General features: G+C 43.5%; 1 protein-coding gene across 3 annotated transcripts in view; it reads right to left on the bottom strand.

Moving 5' to 3' along the window:
* LOC134099652 (ZP domain-containing protein-like) overlaps positions 1–20,215 on the bottom strand; it is a 126,109-nt gene that overhangs the window by 95,942 nt on the left and 9,952 nt on the right. The window contains exon 2 of one of the 3 annotated variants that reach the window (XM_062552600.1): positions 15,645–15,771. The exons of 1 other annotated variant lie outside the window; for it this stretch is intronic. The gene's annotated coding sequence lies outside the window, so the exon portion shown is untranslated. Of the gene's footprint in view, positions 1–3,204; positions 3,326–15,644; positions 15,772–20,215 lie in introns of those variants that run through there. One more of the 3 variants, XM_062552601.1, reaches the window with a different exon arrangement.

The raw sequence follows: 20,215 nt of genomic DNA, 5'->3' as shown, positions 1-20,215 counted from the left end.
TCTTTGGAGACAGACGTTGCAGCTCAGCCTTTACGCACCCTCTTTGGATCAACCGAGAAATATCTTGCCACTGCTTCTTCCCCCTAATTTTGTTCAGCAAATTTGACAACTGTCAGCTTAAATGTCATTTAAAGGGGACATATATTTTTGCGGGCCTTTGTGTTCATATTTAGGCCTCTACTGTTCTTATAAACACTCCAAACGCGAAAAAAAACATCCATCCGTTTTCTGTAGGTCAGTAGAAAGACTTTGGTGTCAAGAATAGTATGCTGCTGTGGGCCATTTGGATGGCTACCTTATTGTGATGTCATACTAAGGGAATTTGCATAGACCAACCCTGGCAACAGGGTCTATCATATGTGGTTGGATACCGGCTCTGTGTGAAACGAGCAGCGTAAACAGTACACACAGCCGGAGGCGTGGCCAGCAACAGCTTATTTGCATAAAGGTGACAGAGCCCTTAAACGGCTCAATTTGGAAGAGACCGAAACTGGCAAGAATAGAGCTGGTGAAATCTCTATATGTGAGAGTGATTTTGTGCAAAGAACTTCATGAACATGTTTTGTATAGCCCATAGACCAATTCTAACTTGTTTAAAAAGAGGTATAATATGTCCCCTTTAAATCAAATAATGTCTTTGTCTTTTTCATTTTCGCCATGGTATTGAGAGAAACGCGGAGAAACGAGAGAAAGTGAAACGTGATAAAATATGTGGTAACACTTTACATTACAGATCGGTAATAAGTGGGTAATGTTATGGTAATATGTATGCAATTTGATGGTAATAATATTTTTGGTAGCACCGCCTATATGGTAAATTAATACTTTATTTAGTTTAAATGTATACATAGTATAACTGTTTAGAAATCACATAATGATAGTTAGTTAATTATTGTTAACTGTTATTAGGCTGCCTATAATAAGTAAATTGATTGTTTATTTAGTATAAATTAAGTTACTTACAAGCATATTTATTAACAGTTAACGTGCAGCTTGTAAGTGTTAACAAGCAGATTGCTAATGGTGACAAAGGCTTTTTAAAATTTTTTAAATAAAGTTAATGGCGACAGTTATTATAAAGTGCTACCATATGTTTAAACCACATAAACTGCTCACAAAAAGTAAGGAAACTTGACTTTGGCCCATTATATCTCCCCTTTAGTAATACCAACCAGTAAAGTGTTTCATATCATTTTTATCGTTGATTTGTCACCTTTACAATGAGGTATAGCTGGTAAGCACAAGGCAATCATGGAATGAGCAACACAAGCAAACGTGTAAGTAGTGCCAACGAAAAATGTGCCAAAATAGCCTGTTACGCTGTTGGAATTCACCTTTGTTACTTCAAGCATTGAATGAAAGAAATGACTTGAGTTGGTTATTAACCAATGATTCAAAAATCTTTGACAAACAGGGTAGTTTGGAGATTGGACGGTAGTTATTTAAATCATCTTGATCGGTATTCCGAGACATCAAGCCTCCCTCGTTTCATCACCAATATATCAGTAGGATAACCTGTGTTTGAACGATTAACTCGCGAGCTGCCGGCAAGTGAAGTTAAAAGTGATAAGATAAGCGAGCAAGGCAAGGTAACAAAATGTTCATCCGACTATAAACGAAACCAGCACCGGAGATGACCAGTGGGCGTTGCAATAGCTAGCCTACATGTAGCCTACGTCGGATGGCATAATGCCCTGTAAAATAAAGTTTACAACTTGTTGTAAACAACTTATTTCTTGATAAAGGTATTTTTAAAAAAAAATATATATATATTATCATTAATATCAATTGTGTGCGTGTTGGACATGTGGGAGTGATGGGTGGGGGCAAATGTTTGCACAGCTCTGAATGCCACGTGAAGTCATGATTTAGCAAATAATCGATTAATTGTTCAATAACGTTATGATTAGTCGAACATGAAAATTCATCTAAAGTCCCAACCCTTTTAATACAATAAATCATCATTCAATCGCTGATCCTGATCCCGCCGTGAAGCGTCATTGAACAACTTCAATTCAGACATTAGAACATTAAACCTAAAACACAACGCAAACCACTAGAGAATCCAACACAGCTAAGCAATGTTATGGAAAATTAACAACCTCCTAGACCAGGGGTCGGCAACCTGCGGCTCTGGAGCCGCATGCGGCTCTTTAGCGCAACCCTGGTGGCTCCCTGACCGTCTTCAAAAATGTATGAAAATGAATGGGGGGATTTTTGTTTGTTTGTTTGTTTTAATATGGTTTCTGTATCAGGACAAACATTCTTAACGTTTTCCAATGTTGTAAAAATGTGCATAATAAATATTAAAGTTCAACATTTCTGTCAACGAAGATTTGATAGCCTGCGACACACGTTTCAGGGCGGCGCCGTGCCATGCAGGTGGCTGTGGTTGTAAACAAACCGGCGGGTGTCAGCATGGCCATGCCATGGATCCCAAAGGGAAAAAGAGAGCCGATGAGATCAGAGAATTTAAGGCAGAATTGACCGAATCATTTGCTTTCATTGCCATTGCGGAAGGATTGCCTGCATGTTTGCTTGCTTTGTAATGAGAAGTTGGCGAGCAACAAAAAGACAGACATTTAGAAAGACATTTTGAGGGAAGGCATGCTACATTTACAGCCGACTACCCAGTTGGGACTGAGAGAAAAAGTGCGATTGCAGTAGCCTACTTCTGGAGAAATTTTGTTGCAACCTGAGAGATATTAAAACGTGGAAAACAACGGTTCACGGATGGTGATTACACGAAGTTGAACTTAAAGCACCAGCGGAGTAGTCACGTGGTGTGTCATTCTCTCCGAGATGCGCTGTAGGGAAACACATTAATCATGAAAGCTCATTATGTAGCCGTTGTAGCCTACTTAGTCATTTTGATAGTAGGCTAATATAGATAATATACACTTACAGCCTGTGTTACCTTTATAAGGCTTACATAAGGCTTTTCATTTTTTGCGGCTCCAGACAGATTTGTTTTTTGTTTTTTTGGTCCAAAATGGCTCTTTGAACATTTTGGGTTGCCGACCCCTGTCCTAGACGGACCCTGTCTATGGGCTGGCCCCTGGCCCCGTCCCAAGAAAACCCATCAGTTAATCAGGCCCTGTGCAACATGAACACTGCAAGTAATAGTTGAAGTACATTGAGGAAAACTACCCATTGAAACAGATTTTTTTTTCCTGTTGGACAAATTGGATATTTGATAGTTACCTTATGTACTGCAGATGTGACTGATTCAGTAACGAAGTCTGACTGAACCCAGGTGTCGTCTTGTGAGCCGGCTTTTGTCTCTTTTCTCCTCTGGCATCCAGGTCACGGAAACCAAATGTTGGATTCTCTGGTTTGATTTTTTTGTACTTTGTTTTAGTATATTGTCCGTACTGAAGATGTCAATAAAGCTTGGCTGTTAGATCAGGATCGGTGATTAGATTCATTTGTTGTAGATGGTAAAACAATGAATAACAGAACACAGGCTAAGTCTCAGACATGAAACTGCACAGTCTAACTGGTTGTTATTTGCTACTGAGCGTCTTGACAGAAGATGCTCTCCAGGATGCTTCCTCGATCCGCCTTGAAGTCAAAGTGTGTGACATCTTAACCCTCTCTGTTCTTATAGGCAACTCAAAATAATGCATGGAATGTGGAAAATAGAATCTAAGGTCATTCTGGCCAGAAATACCTGTTCGGTCAGTGACTGCACTTAATCATTATGTGAGTAGTAAGTACAACAGGGGGCTTAACACACAACCCTGTGGAGCACCAGTGCTGAGTGTTAGGGCATACTCACACTAGGTACGGTTCACCCGTAGCGTACTGGAGCACGGTTGCCTCTGGTCCCTGGTCTGCGCTCAAACTGCATATATCAAACCGTACTTGGGTACGATACAATTGAGTTGCTGTGCTCTAGAATCTCTATGCAACCTGTGATTGCTAATTGGAACGTTATTGTTTATTTCGTCATTAATGACTTCCTGTCCTTACATGTATACTGTACCAGAGCCCACCTCCTCCAAGCGTGCTAGCGTATCGTACCCCGGTACGGAACGAAGCGATCACACTGGTCAAATGAAGCGGACTTTAAGGGCCAAGTGTACTCGGGTACGGTACGAATTGCCTAGTGTGAGTACGCCCTTAGACTGGAGAAGGTGATGTTAGCCACACTGCCTGTGACCTGCCTGTTAGGAATTTTAGTATCCAGCTGCACATGGAGGGATTGATGTGGGATAGGACTTGCAGTTTCATGATGAGCCTAGATGGTACTGTAATTGATAGATTTGATATACAAACCATTCTTAGCTCAAGTCAAGGCCTCATTGTCTTCAGTGTACATGTGACAGCTGTGCTGCTACAACCTTGTTACGGGTTTATGCCACTGTATCAAAGAGTAATACCGGTAAGTGTGTACCAACACAGTTGATACATGTGCTACGTAGGGTAATGGCAGACATGTTCCAAGACATCAAAGACACAACATGTGCGTGCAAGTAATTAACTGGTACACTTAACAGGTTTATTCCACTGTATCAAAGAATAACAAAGGTGTAGCAGTGCAGCTGTTATATGTACACTGAGGACGAAGAGGCCTTGACTGGAGCTAAGAATGGTTTGTATATTAAATCTATAATGATTTACCCCATCCAGCAGGTTTCAGGTCAGCCCTTTGCCTCTGATGAAAAATGTAGGCAAATTGGCAAAGTTTTGTAAAAACATTCAGTACTACAATGTAACAACTAGGCTATATGTAGGTATCCACATAATGCAAGTACAATAACAGCCATGCTGTTACACAGGTTGTACCACTGCACCTACAGTAGGTGTTGAAATGTGATGGCCGTTTCTCTCACGCTTTGCGTGATCCACGCCCTGCGTGAAATGTATTACAAATGTATTACAACTTACCGCTACGAGGTGGCAGTACAGTCCGCGGTAGCACTTTAGCGTTTTAGGACTCCTAATTTTTTTCACTAAAAGTAATTCACGAGGCATAGCCTAGGACAGCTTAAAATAATTTGAGAAGACTCCTAACTCACTAAGACATATTTACAAACCGCTTTTAGTGGCATTTCACGTCACGATGTAGTGAAATGTAGGCCTACGTGGCGTGCGCTGTCATGCGAGGGAATAATTCCATTGCAACTAAGGGATACAATAACGCCACCGACAATCAAAACCACCACTGCATGTAAACTAAATGTAACGTCTCATTGTAGGCCTAAATTAAATTAAATTGTTTCTGCTCTTTACGAATGTAGGCTACGTGCTTTCATACAGATTCATTCAATGCATCTGGCAAAGAAACTGCACCTTTTCGTGTCTGCAATTGAGTAGCTCAATGGGTAGCGTTGCACTCTTTGGCATGAGGATTTGAGGTTTGCGTCTCACTTTGCACTCACACTACATTGCACGGTGTAGTGCAATGTAAGAGAAACGTAACGTTATTTGTCATCATCAAACAGTGAGAGAAAACGCCAATGAGGAATACTAAAGCCAATTTATGTAGCCTATTTGTCTAATTCTCTGCACAGCACTGTCTAAGCAGCATTCACTGTTCTGGGCTGTGTTTCTGGAAAGCCTCGTATGCTAACTTGCATCGCAACCTTGAAAGTTCCCTGGATTTGGTGTTTCTAGAAAAAGTAGTTCAAACTCTCAAACTCTCAATTGCAAACAAGGACTGGGCACAGTGGGCAGGCACACCTGTGGCGTAGGCTACCTTGGGAGTTGCGGTTGGTGATGTCGTCAGTGTCAGGGGCGCCTAACCAAAAATCACAAGCGCCCAACCAAAAATCACTAAGTTGATGTTTTTCTCGTGACTCAATGATTGCGCTTTACTGCAGGCTAATAGGCCTATAAATGAAAAAACTGACTCCCCTGTTGGGATCATTCTTGCTACTTGTGTTAGGCTACCTTACGTTACTTTGCGTGTTGGTTTGAGTTTTGGTGAGCTTCTATTATGGAGTGTACAAACCCACATTTCATGCATACCAGTCCTTAGTGCAGTGGCTAAAGCAGGTTGTCGAATCATTGCAGGTTCTAAATAAATGAATATATACTTTTTTGATCCCGTGAGGTAAATTCAGTTCTCTGCATTTAACCCAATTTAACCGAATTAGTGAACACACAGCACACAGTGAACACACAGTGAGGTGAATCACACAACCCAGAGCAGTGAGCTGCCTGCCCAACCAGCGGCGCTCGGGGAGCAGTGAGGGGTTAGGTGCCTTGCTCAAGGACTGGTCGGGGATCGAACCGGCAACCCTCCGGTTACAAGCCCGATGCGCTAACCAGTACACCACGGCTGCCCCTAATACCGTATGCAATCAACATGATTTTGTTTCTGACTGCAGTGAAACGTGGAAATAACCTTGTAATGGCGTGGAGCTATTATCTAAACTGATGTCGTGTTCCTGGTAGGGCTGTCAAAATTGACAAAAAATGACGTTCGAATATTCGCTCTAAAAAAACAGATTGATTCGATTATATTCGAATATCTGGTTGCGCATTTTGTCCATGACGCGCATTACGTCAATAACAGGACAAATTAATAAATTAATACAAAGAGACATAACTACTTGTAAAAGGTAGTTCATTTAAGTATAAATATATTTGACAACGTAGGCTATTGCCTACTCAAAAACAAGTAAATCAAAGGTCAACACCGCAGACCTCACTCTCGCTTGCTCTCTCGCACTCACACACACACTTTCTCTCTCTCTCCCGCACCCTCGCGTTTGTTGCGCACCTAGCTCTCTGCGCACAACGAAAAATGAACAACAACAAACAAATGTTGAGTGCTGATAAAGATTTTTGTAGCCTTTTTGATTTTTGTAGGGAAACAGATTCAAGGGGCAGAGCCCACACAGGCATTAGACCAGAGACCTGCAGGCATAGACCATTAGACCTGCGCCACTCGGCCTCCGGCCTCGAGGCTACGGCCGAACAACACCCATGGGAATATCAAGCAACAACCCACTCCCACTCGTGCTATATTGCTTAATTATACAACTAGCAGTACAAACGTTTGAAGTAATATGGTAACAGCCATTGATCAAGTATTAAGTACTGTTAAGACCCTGCTGGTCAGTCCTGGGGTTGCCCCCTCTGGTCTAATGCCTGTGTGGGCTCTGCCCCTTGAATCTGTTTCCCTCAGGGGGTCAGGATTTGACTGATTAGCTTCGCCGATTAGCAAAGCACTTCCTCGTCGTCATTTTCCAGAAATGCATGTCCGGTGCCGTTTTCCCTGCGTTTTCCTCATGCTGATTGGTGGCTGTTCCACTCTCAGCTCATGCACGAGCTTAGTGTGGGCACGAGCTCTCCTCCTGTACCTTACGTCAATCGGTAACCTGGCACTTAATTGGCTAGGTAAAACGGCACCGGAAACAAGCCCCTTGAAACGCCATGTTGAAGCCTGAAAAAAACGTTCAATTTTGGCAATTTTCCCTAGCCTAGCATTCTCATTGAAATGAATGAGGCGGGACTTGTTCACTTTCTCCAGTTCTAGGCTCGTTTGCGATGAGCTGCGGCTGACTTCATACGTCAACGAGAGCTTCAGAGTCTTAGTGGGAGGGGGAAGGGGGGAACTAGCACACGCAGCTGATCCCGGACACTCCACATGCAATGTGACTGAATTCACTCGCTGGAGACTTCGCGGGAGATATTGCGGGATTTTGTATTAAATACAGTAAAACTTTTATTCTTACTCATTGAAATGAGCATGGTGACTGACGAAATAAATTGATATGATGTGTTTAAATAAACCACTGTTGTCATACAGTTATAGGCCTGCATTGTAGCACATTAATTAAATATCAAGTGTTTTCCGTGTGTATCTATTTAACCAACAGCATAAAATAGCAGAATATCCTCACGTTTTCAGTGGGCTAGCCTACTGCTGTTCCAGAAATCACAAATAAGAAGGTATCCCTTCGATTTCTGTTCATTTTAGCACCTTCTAACATAAGGAGCAAAGATTCTAGAACAGAGCAAGATGGATCACAGGGATAAGCTCCAGCGTCGTCCCAGACGCTGGTTTTAGTGCTGTTGGACTGATCCGTCTTGGTCCGCTCTAGAGTCTTTGGTAAGGAGGTAGAACGAGACACCTGTCATACTCGTCATGGGGAGATTCCTTCCAAACGGCCCTATCACAACTTTGAACTGACGTCATTGGGGTGGGTTTCAGCCAGCGCAGTTGCTTAGAAGACAACTGCGCTGGCTTAACTAAGACGCAGTCTCCCGAGATCTTGTAAGGACATGTGACATGATGTCACGCTGGTAACTCCCACCGCGACTGCAAGAAGTCGGACATGATTTCTAACCAGTTTGCATTTTGTCTGTCCCAGTATGCACTGTGTTTAACCCAGCATGCATCACATCAAGTCAGATCTGCGCAGATTTTCGAGAAGTCAAACACACCTAATACCTCCATGGTTTCCCTGATTTGCAGAGCAAGGACCCCATTGGTGTTTGGAGTAATGGGTGGTGCTATATAACGACCAGGATGAATGGATGCGTTCTCTCTGGTCTTGGCTCTGCTCTCTGCTCTTCGCTTGGGCCTGCTCTCTGCGCTCGATGGCTGCTCCTCTGGGGAGAGCCGCAACCCATTGCCAGCTTGCACATAGACGTCACATTTTTACACTCTTTGTTTGATCACCCCTAGACACTTTGCATTTACACTTTCCTTTATCATATACTGACTTTACCTTTTTAATGTTTCAATACATATTATATTTTAAACCTTTAGCTACAGTGTGGTCCCCATCCTTAATGTCACGGCTACCTTGAGCCCGGTGGTTGTGACAGTAGGCTACACAGTCCAGACTGGGGGATGGTGGGAGGGGTTGTGCATATGGACTAATATGTATCATTAAAGAAAAATGAAATATGATGAAGTGAAATATATATACTGTATCATTAAAGAAAAAATGAGAAAAGCACTCAGAGAGCGCAGCTACCTCCGCCTGTATTGTTCTTCCTAGGTTGACATACATTTGAACCTTAACTATTCAGATCGCCACCACATGGCCATACCATGCCATTACACCACTAAGCTGAATACATAAACGCAGACGGAATCCCGACGGAATTACAGATCACTCCCAAAATGTAATCGTTTCTTCCTTGGGTCATATCCGACCTTCTCTGAAAATCTCATCTAAATCCATCCATTACTTTTTGATTTATCTTGCTAACAAACCGACAGACAAACAAACGCCGGCCGGTCCCCGATGAAAACATATACCTCCTTGGCGGAGGTAAATTAAAGAGTCATGAAGTCTCCATGGATGCAGATTCCTTATTTACTATATTTATTATTATTATTATTATTATTATTATTATTTAACCCTTATTTCACCAGGGAAAAGAATCGCATGGATTACAATCTCTTTTTCACAAGTGAGCCCTGGCCAGCAGTTAAGGTGGTTGAGTTTAGTTGAATGTTCTGTGTTCGCCAACTCCACTGCCATCATGCTGAAAACCGTGGATTGCTTTAGCCTAGCGGAGGCAGGCAATGTGTTTAATGTATGAGGGTTTTTTTCTTTTAAAAAAAATGAAGGTTCTAGCCCTGGGCTCAATATCAATTGTTCAGAAAGAATTACCATCATAAATGTCATCAGACTGTAAATTACTAACATTCAACTGAACCCAAAATTGACACATAAGGCCATACCGTTGACTTGTTGGGATATTTCTATGACAGTAGCTTATGGACTTATTCCCACATTTGGGAAGTTATATCCCATAGCCTGCATAGGGGAGTCACAGCGTAAAGACAGTGCTGTAGGAGGCGCCTCCACAATAGCAGGGTTCTGCAGAAATGTTCAAGCTAATTAGAGAGCCATGTGTTGTGAGAGGAAGAGGGAAGAGGAGAGGATTGGACTGGGGGGGTGGGTTGACAGTTAGAATGAGAGGAGCCGCACATTCTTACATAAGCCGTGGGTCTGTCTGAGGGCCACACCACTGGGGGCTGTTAAAACGTAGGACTGGAGTAGGGTGAGGTGTGGAGTAAGAGGCAGGGAGAGAGTGTGTGTTTGTATTTGTCAAAGATGATGAAGGGAAGAAAAAAAGGGGTGGATGGGATGGTGCAATTTCAGCTGCAGAGTGGCTAAACAGAGAATAAGGATGGTGTGTGTGTGTGTGTGTGTGTGTGTGTGTGTGTGTTATGAATGAGGAGACCTGTGCAGGCACTGGACTGGAAGGGCAAGAAATACAGGAGTGTGTTCCCCCCTCCATTCACACACAAATATACCCATATGTGGAAATCCACAAGACAAGGTGCTCATTTCCATTGCTTACATGTTGAGTTGGTGGTCTTGCATGCAAGATGTGACTGCCTTCTGTGTGTGTGTGTGTGTGTGTGTGTGTGTGTGTGTGTGCGTGTGTACACACTAATTTGAGCCTGGCGGAATGTCAGAGAGAGTCATCCAATGTTCTTTCTGTAAGACACAGACAAGCTGTGGCTGTATGTCTCACGATTCGTATACTGTATGTGTCAATGGCTTATGACAGTCACTGACTCCTTTATTCTGTTTAGTCAACTGCAATCTTGACACTTCTGTAAACTTTGGGTACAACTTTTCCATTAATTTCAGCCTGTCCGTTACAAAACAACTGGTTGTCTAATTAAAATGGAATACATAAATAAAACGTCGACAAGGTCAGCTGCACGTAGACACACCGAAAACAGTTTTTGCGGATGCTTTCTTGTTTTGTCAAATATATAAAAGCGAAGTGTGCAACTTCAAAGTCTCATTTTAGAGGAAAGTGATAGCAGGTTCAGACTTATAGTGATGTGGCAGACCTTTGAAGTTCTCCCTTTGTTTTATTTTCTTCTATGATGTGCTGAGCATCTCTAAAGTCGTTGGGAACCATACCAAAAGTGTTATGGTCCCTTCATCTGCACCTACTAAGAGCTGTTAGCATAACCTCCCAGATCAATGGCACATTAAGGACTGGGGACACAGCAGGGGCCAAATATCATTTATCTGAGTAGACAATGCACAAGCATGTCCAACCACAGTGAACACGTATTTCTACATTTTTTCACTAGAAGTCTGGTCTGTCCAGGCAGGAAGTCTAAGGTCAACAAAACCTTGTTTAAAGGTCAACATTGAGACACAACACAAACTGCATTTCTGGAGTGGAATGTATTCTGAAAATGCAAATTTGGCTTAGAGGAATGTTACAAACTGTAATCACTGTGCTTGCAGTGACAGGGCAGGGACTAACTCTGACTCAGTATGCAGTCTAAGATGCTCTTGAAGTGTATGAAGTGACATTGTGGTTGTGCAAATAAGTTAAACAGTGCAGGGATAAAGTCTAGAGACCAGCATTTCAGATGGACAATAGAATAGAATAATAATATAAGAACTATAGCAGTGCAAGGATAGGTTTGAAGTATGCTAACAGCCATTGATCAAGTATTAAGTTAGGCCACAGTCCAGACTGGGGGATGAAGCATGCATTTGGGCTAATTTATATAAAGAAAAAAAGAATGAATAATGACTTATGACTATGATCCTTTTTTTAAAAGAAATCTCAGTAACACTTTATTTTAATGTGTCGCTGTTACAGTGTACCTACCTAAGTGGTACAACCTGTGTAACAACATGTACTAGCATGTACTAGCATTATGTATTTGTGGGTACCTATGTACTAGCATTGTACTTGTATTATGTATTTGTGGGTACCTACATATAGTTGTTACATTGTAATACCGAGTGCTTTCTAAAAACTCCGCCAATTTCACAAAATTTTTCATCAGAGGCAAAGGGCTGACCTGAGACCAGCTGGATGGGCTAAATCTGGTCGCAATGTAACAACTATATGTAGGTACCCACAAATACATAATGCAAGTACAATGCTAGTACATTTTAGTACATGTTGTTACACAGGTTGTACCACTCTACCTAATTAGGTAGGTACACTGTAACAGCGACACATTAAAATAAAGTGTTACCGAAATCTCCATGCATGCAGATTCCTTACTTACAGGATTTCCTTGTTTGGACGTTCCCAAAACATTTTACTGAATATTCCTGTGCGTGATAACTTTGAGCCAATGTTTTCTGAACGTAAACAGATGGTACGTGTAAAACCAAGCCAAGGAGAATGTTTTTATTTAACATCTATTTAACCAGGGAAAAGAATCACATTAAAATTACAATATCTTCTACAACTGAGCAGCAGTTTAAGGTTAAGGTGGTTCAGGTTGAATAGCTGACACAAGGTATTAATACTAGCTGTACTTCAAATTCAGTCAACTCTGAGAATGGAAGAAAAGGTCTGCAACAACTATTTAAACAACCAACAAACCAACTCAACAGGCAGTAAATCCTTGTGATGATATACAGCGCCCTCCACAATTATTGGCACCCCTGGTTAAGATGTGTTCTTTAGCTTCTAATAAATTCTTTTTTTTTCTAAATAATATAGGACCACAATAAAAAAAGCGTAAAATCCAACTTTTAATACAAGTGCATTTATTTAGAAGGAAAAAAATCCCACATTAAGAAATAATTATTTTACATCAAATCATGTGTGCCACAATTATTGGCACCCCTGATGTTAATGCTTTGTACAACCCCCTTTTGCTAATAAAACAGCACCTAATCTTGTCTTATAATGTTTCGCAAGATTAGAGAAAACAGAAAGAGGGATCCTCGACCATTCCTCTTTGCACAAAATCTCCAAATCATCCAACGACCTGGGTTCTCTCCTCTTCAACTCACCCCACAGGTTTTCAATGGGGTTGAGGTCTGGGAACTGAGATGGCCATGGTAGGAGCTTGATACGGTGTCTGGTGAACCATTTCTGTGTAGACTTGGCCATATGTTTAGGGTCATTATCTTGCGGAAAAACCCAGTGACGATCCATCTTCAGCTTTCGGGCAGAGGCCACCAGATTTTGATTTAAAATGTCCTGGTATTTCAAAGCATTCATGATGCCATGCACCCTAACAAGGTTCCCAGGCCCTTTGGAAGAGAAACAGGCCCACAGCATCACCGATCCTCCCCCATACTTCACAGTGGGCATGAGGTGCTGTTCTGCATACTCATCTTTTTGTTACGCCAGACCCACTTAGAGTGTTTGTTGCCAAAAAGCTCTAACTTTGTCTCATCTGACCAAAGCACATGGTCCCAGTTGAAGGCCCAGTACCGCTCCAGACGTTTGTGCTTATGATTTTGAGTGAGAAAGGTTTTTTTCCCTGCATGCCTCCCAAACAACTTGTTGGCATGTAGATAGCGCCTGATGGTTGTTTTGGAGACTTTGTGACCCCAAGATGCAACCATTTGATGCAATTCTGTAACAGTGAGTTTTGGAGATTTTTTTATTTCTCTTACCATCCTCCTCACTGTGCGTGGTGGCAAAATAAACTTGCGTCCTCTTCCAGGCTTGTTTACCACTGTTCCAGTTGTTTTAAACTTCTTAACGATTCTTCTGACCATAGATATGGGCAGGTGTGCGAGTGGCTATTTTCTTATAGCCATTGCCTTACTTGTGAAGGTTGATACACATCTGCCTTACTTGAACAGTGTGTTCCTTTGTCTTTCCCATGTTGAAGAGAAATGGCCTCTGTGTCACGTCATATTGATAGCCCAGGGAAACAGGACGTTAAGAATTACTAATTAAATGTTCCTACATACTCTGATTGACTTTGTAAACTACTGTAGAAATGACAGAAATGACAGAAATACTTTAATTACATTTATTTCCTAGGAATTGTTAGGGGTGCCAATAATTGTGGAACAGGTGATTTTATGAAGAACAATTATTTCTTAATGTGGGATTTTTTTCCTTCTAAATAAATGCACTTGTATTAAAAGTTGGATTTTACGCTTTTTTTCATTGTGGTCCTATATTATTTAGAAAAAAAATGAATTTATTAGAAGCTAAAGAACACATCTTAACCAGGGGTGCCAATAATTGTGGAGGGCGCTGTAAGTATATCCAAAACATCCTCTCTTTTGTACAATTCTTAGTGCCCCTATAATTCCTGGAAAGAGTTATGGAATAGTCTGTCAGTGCTGATTAAATCTGAAGTCTATGGCTGTATGGAGATCCAAAGGGACGTTATTGTGCTTTTGGAATACAGATGTCTACAGTATGTCTATTATCAAACTCTCACCTCTAGATCGTTTGATTAGGCTTAGATGTTTTGCCACAATCTAGTGCCTTTTCTCTGTCTCTGCTGGTTGCTCACAAATGGTGAGATACAGAAACTCAGTGGCTGCTTGAAATATCAAAGTTTTATTGTCTGGTGGGGAGGTTGGAAATGTGACAGTTATAGAAAGTGCACAAAAAATAACAGCAGATTCTCGTCACTCCCAGGATGTATAATTCACCAATGTGGGGGAAAAAAGGGGGAGACGGCACTAATCCATTCCCAGACAATGGTAAACAAAAACACTATCTATGAGCAAATCCAATTAAAGTGGAAACGCGGCCAGGAGTCACAAAGTAATTTGTATTTACAGATTCAATCTGACACACTTTTGCAAGGGGAGACCAGAAAAAAACAGAAGTTATCACAACAATTATTACCCCTTGCATCCACACACCTGCCAGGCATTTTCATTGTCAATGCAATTTCACAATTTTAATTAAGTAGGCGGACCTCTGCAAAGCTGGCACCAACAGGTTTTCACAGATTCAATTGGTGACACACGTGTAGTAGCATTGGGCAGAAGCCACCATCACACTCATTGGCATCCATGGCCAGGCAGCCCGTTCCCCTGATTACTCTTTATTGACACAACACATGGAGAGTGAAGTGTGTCAATGTGTGGGGGGTGGGGGGGCAGAGAGTGAGAACAGAGACGTTCCCTTAGGCCGATCACATGCATGAGGCCGATACATCTTAAGAGAGACACACTGCTTCCTCTCCGTCCATAAGAATTAACACAACTCTCTCTAGAGGCCTGTCCTGCCCCATCTGTCTCCGTAGCAGCAAGGCTGCCACCTCTCCTTCAGGGCTGGACTTGACACGGCGTCACTGCCAGGGGTCCACAACCCAACTCTCATATGGATCGATGAAAATCTGTTCATACCCAGACCCCTTCCCCCACCACAAGTCTAAGATGTAGGCTACTCTTACTCAATTCAAATGTATGCTGCATATGAATGGGCAATTGATTTTTTCATTTAGCAATGATGAATTCAGTGAGGGTGGATGTAACTGTAAATGAGCTGGATGGGATAATGTGATGAAAATGAATAGAAAACAGTACACAACATGTTCTCTGTGTAACTTTTAGAAAAAGGCTGTGTGAATGTGAAAACAGGCAATGCCAAAAAGGCGTCCTGTGGAGAATTTAAGAACCATATCGCTCACGTCTGCTTCTGTTCTGTCAACAAATCATCAATCACTAGGGCCGAGCACTGCAAGCATATGCACATTGATTGTACTGCTGCTATCTGCTTTTGTGACATCTCAGATAGGCGTACGACATGCAACAGACTCCAGATGCTAACAGGCTGTAAAAGCAAGAAAAGAGCTAGAAACTGCAAGACTGGTGTAGCATTGCAGGCTTTATGATCGAACAATCAGTGAGCTGTTGATGCATTAGTACATTTATGTAAGTCCTTACCATTGCCATGATCACTACCAATGTACAAATGTGTTTGGTGTAGAATGTACAATACACAGCACTCACTTGTCTTGCTTATATACAGGAGCGGTGGCCGATTTCAACATCATCTGTAATGCTCGGTGGTCCCGTGGGGGAAATGGTCTGAAGAACTCAGCTCAGGCACAAAGCTCTGCACTGGGACGCAGATCCCCTGGGATACACAGGAACAAAATAGCAAAGGACAGAATGCCAGTCGCTGCTGTGCAAGTAAAAATGAGAAACCAGAAATAGGCAATAAGCCTGTGGGACAACAGGCTGTCATTGACAATGTTCAGGAAAATTCTGGCTGTATCTGTTAATACAGACCAGCACCCATATCATGCATGTATGGCTGTACCATCACTTTTCACTTTCCTTTGGTGGTTCACTGATGTTTGAGGCCGGAAACCAACTGAGATGTCTTGAAGGCAGTGCAATGACAGCTATGACAGAAACATAAGGCTTTATGCAAATAAAGCAGCAAATACCACCGTGTTCCCTCTCATTTAGGGTCCAGCTAAGAGGTTCTACCTGTTCTGCAACCACCTACAAACATACCAGTGAGATTTTTCTACGCTCAAGCAAAAGGTCAGCTCAAATATGTTTCTCACGAGGCAAGGTCTAGGTAAGTCACATCAACCTCAAGCCCGTTGATGTACACTAGGGACCTACAACTTGGCCTTTATCTGCTATTGATTCTTTAACTCAACTTGTGAGATTAATGTTCCATCCACGAGTAGCCTAATAAGAAATAATATTCAACTAGAAAACGTAATTTCGAGGAAATTACCAGTGCATGCAAAAGCAAGACATAAGATAAAATGTGAAACAAACTTAAATTTACAAACCGAACCAATACGTGATTGGACTTTTACTCTCTGAAGCTTGACTTTTCCACCTCTGAGTGTGAGTGCGTGTGAGTGTGCGTGCGTGTGTCTGTGTGTGTGTGTGAGTGGATGTAAGTGGATGTAAGGAGCATGGCTTTCTATGATGCAGTGAAATGGGGGAGTTAGGTTAGAATGTTGTGGAGTGCATGGAGAAGTGTGGTATATGAAGTGCTGCAGTCAGGTGTGTGTGTGTATGAGTGAATGGGTAGACAGAGAGAGCTGATAATGCAGGTTCAATTTAACTGTACCATCACTTTTCACTTTCCTTTGGTGGTTCACTGATGTTTGAGGCCGGAAACCAACTGAGATGTCTTGAAGGCAGTGCAATGACAGCTATGACAGAAACATAAGGCTTTATGCAAATAAAGCAGCAAATACCACCGTGTTCCCTCTCATTTAGGGTCCAGCTAAGAGGTTCTACCTGTTCTGCAACCACCTACAAACATACCAGTGAGATTTTTCTACGCTCAAGCAAAAGGTCAGCTCAAATATGTTTCTCACGAGGCAAGGTCTAGGTAAGTCACATCAACCTCAAGCCCGTTGATGTACACTAGGGACCTACAACTTGGCCTTTATCTGCTATTGATTCTTTAACTCAACTTGTGAGATTAATGTTCCATCCACGAGTAGCCTAATAAGAAATAATATTCAACTAGAAAACGTAATTTCGAGGAAATTACCAGTGCATGCAAAGCAAGACATAAGATAAAATGTGAAACAAACTTAAATTTACAAACCGAACCAATACGTGATTGGACTTTTACTCTCTGAAGCTTGACTTTTCCACCTCTGAGTGTGAGTGCGTGTGAGTGTGCGTGCGTGTGTCTGTGTGTGTGTGTGAGTGGATGTAAGTGGATGTAAGGAGCATGGCTTTCTATGATGCAGTGAAATGGGGGAGTTAGGTTAGAATGTTGTGGAGTGCATGGAGAAGTGTGGTATATGAAGTGCTGCAGTCAGGTGTGTGTGTGTATGAGTGAATGGGTAGACAGAGAGAGCTGATAATGCAGGTTCAATTTAACTGGCTGTCAATTAAACTTGATAGGGCCTTGAGCACCTGGCTCTTGACACAGGTGCAAATCAGCTTAATCAGCAGTGCAGTGCGATAGACCTCTGAAGTTCGCCTACAAAAAAGCTTGTGTCACGGGTAGCATTCACACCAGGGAAAACGGGGGGGGGGGGGGGGAAACTAAAACAATACACGGGGCTTCCATAGGGACGGGTTTTAGGGTGGAACATAAACACACGGAACATAACAAGATGGCAGCTTCACAAGGTGATTGCTTAATCATTACACACAGGTGTGCAGCGGGAAGTTGGGGCTTGGTGATTGGCACACAGGGTGTAGATTGGTGTTCTTTAGGCCGCCGCTTGCAGTCGAGGTTATGCGTGGCTCGGGGAAAGTCGTGGCAGACAGCGGGCGTTTGCAACAAGGCCGCCGGACCGACGTGACGATCCCGGTGGGAGACGCGACGGGGACTGCTCGCCTCGCCACCAGCTAGCCCTGAAGCCGGGTTGCCTTGATACCGAAGCGCCATCGGATGCCAGAGGGGTGGAATCGTCCACCCCTCGCAAAGCTAAGTAACCTGCCCTTTGCTATGCAGCGACTGCTCCTGTGATGTGAATCTGGCTACAGCTGAGTCTACTTCCTCAACTGCATTAACGTTATCCCATCAGCTGCTTGTTCGACTAGTCTGCTACAGTCTGCTACTGTCCTCCGATTGATGAGTGCTGCCGCTCCTGAACTGTAAACACTGGATCTAGCGACGTCATAAAGACTGTTTACCCAGAGACTAACGTGACGTTGCTAACGGCGGCGCTGACTGTCCGTGGCGGCCATTGGACTAATGTCTCTGTTTTATTGAAGATGCTCCTTGTCCCTGTCCTTTACATTGTTATGTGCTGGCACCACGAGTGTTGCCAGCGAGGACTATTTTCTACTCCCACCTCAGTGCTGAACCAGCTAGCTGCATCCTGTAGCCACCAGCTAACTCCATCCCCTTTAGCTCCCTCTATGGCCCTTCTGCAGCGGCCGTAATACTGACTGACATACGTGCCCTCAGCCACTCTTTCTTATAGCCGAGCCTAGTGGCCATAACAGCCTAGTGGTGTGGGGTGCAGTGTTTTGAGAGTGCTGTGCTGTGTAAAGTGACCAACGGGGCGGACTGTCCCCCTTACTTCCATTGAACTGTTTTCTGTTATAACACTGAGTGCTGTGCCGTGATGAGTGTTCAAACAGCGTGACTGTCTTTCATTATTGTGTGTAGTGGACTGTTTGCTTCCTGTTATTCCCTGGGCCTGGCTGTACAAAGAGGGTGTGGCCGCGTATGGTAATTCGCCTCTGTCTTACTGTCTGAACAGCTGCCACAGTCTGCGGAGCCGCTGAGGGGAGAGACTGGGCCTACCACCGCCAGCAGGAGGGACCGCCACTGGAGGAGCCCTTGCCAACCACCCTGGGCCTTGTTTGGTGGGACTGCTCGTTGCACTGGACATCGAGGGGGGGTAGCTCTCAGGACCAAAGACTTTTAAATTACTCTTCTCCATTTATTAAATAAAAGACATTTTGTACTTTACCACTTGACCCTTGGCATTATTGCAGAGTACAGCGTTCTCCCCACTGACAGAGGTCTTTTTAGCTAGGGGGCATCAGCGCCCCCTACCTCTGACATTTGGCAGTAGTCGGCAGGATTCTGCAGTGGGTTGAGACACTGTACTCTCCAATATGTCGGAGGAAGAAGCACCCGCTCCCCGGCCCCAAGTAATGATGCCGTTTTTTATGGGGGCTCCTTGGACACAGAGATTTGGGGGGCGAGGCTCAGAGCTGAATCTTAAGGAATGGCAGGCTCAAATTAAGTATCTGATTGAGGTCCAGGGGCTTCGAGAACCTGAACAATTACAGTTTATCCTTGGTTCATTAGAGGGGGAGGCTAAGAGAGAGATACTGGCCCTAGAGGGGGCAAACCATGATACTGCAGAGAAAATTTTCAATCGTCTGACCGTATTGTATGGAGATAATACACCTATAGCTGCTCTAAGGGCACAATTTTTCAATTGTCGACAAAGCCCTAAGCAATCCGTTCGGTTGTTTGCTTTACAAATACTTGAGATGTTTTCCAGGTTGAAGAGGAGAGGCAGTGCAGGCCTGGGAGATGATGATACCCTTGCCCGAGACCAGTTTGTAATGGGGCTGCGTGATGGCCATACCCGCCAAGCATTGAAAGCACAGCTACGGAGAGACCCAAACATGACATTTGAAGCTGTAAGAAAAGAGGCTTTAGAGTTGGAAGAGGATCAGTCAGAACAGGGTGAACAGCAGGGCTGCCTGAATGTCAGAAGCTCCGAAGACTCAACCGTCGCGGCCGCTGCAGCTGCCGCTCCTGTGAAGGACTGGAAGCAAGAACTACGGATGGAAATAATGAAGGACGTCCAAGAGCAGCTCACGGTGATGTCCAAGGCCATCCGGGAGGAGCTACGCGCTAGCCGTCCTACTACATCTCGGCCCCCTCGTGAACGCTCTCAGCCAGAAGGGACATGGGAGGGGCGTTGGCCATCCAATCGACCTGCTAGACCGAGGTTCCAGTGGGACGACCAAGGGCGCCCCATCTGCAACAAGTGTGGCGAAGCGGGCCACGTCAGCCGTCAGTGCCCCCCGAGACGAGCGTCACAAGGGGATTTTTAATGCCTCCGGCCACAGTGGGTCAAGTGACCGGAAACCCTCTAAGTGACCCCTCT

This window comes from Sardina pilchardus, chromosome 13 (assembly GCF_963854185.1).
Source record: "Sardina pilchardus chromosome 13, fSarPil1.1, whole genome shotgun sequence".
NCBI classification, from domain to species: domain Eukaryota; kingdom Metazoa; phylum Chordata; class Actinopteri; order Clupeiformes; family Clupeidae; genus Sardina; species Sardina pilchardus.
This window is presented reverse-complemented; position numbering and strand designations above follow the sequence as displayed.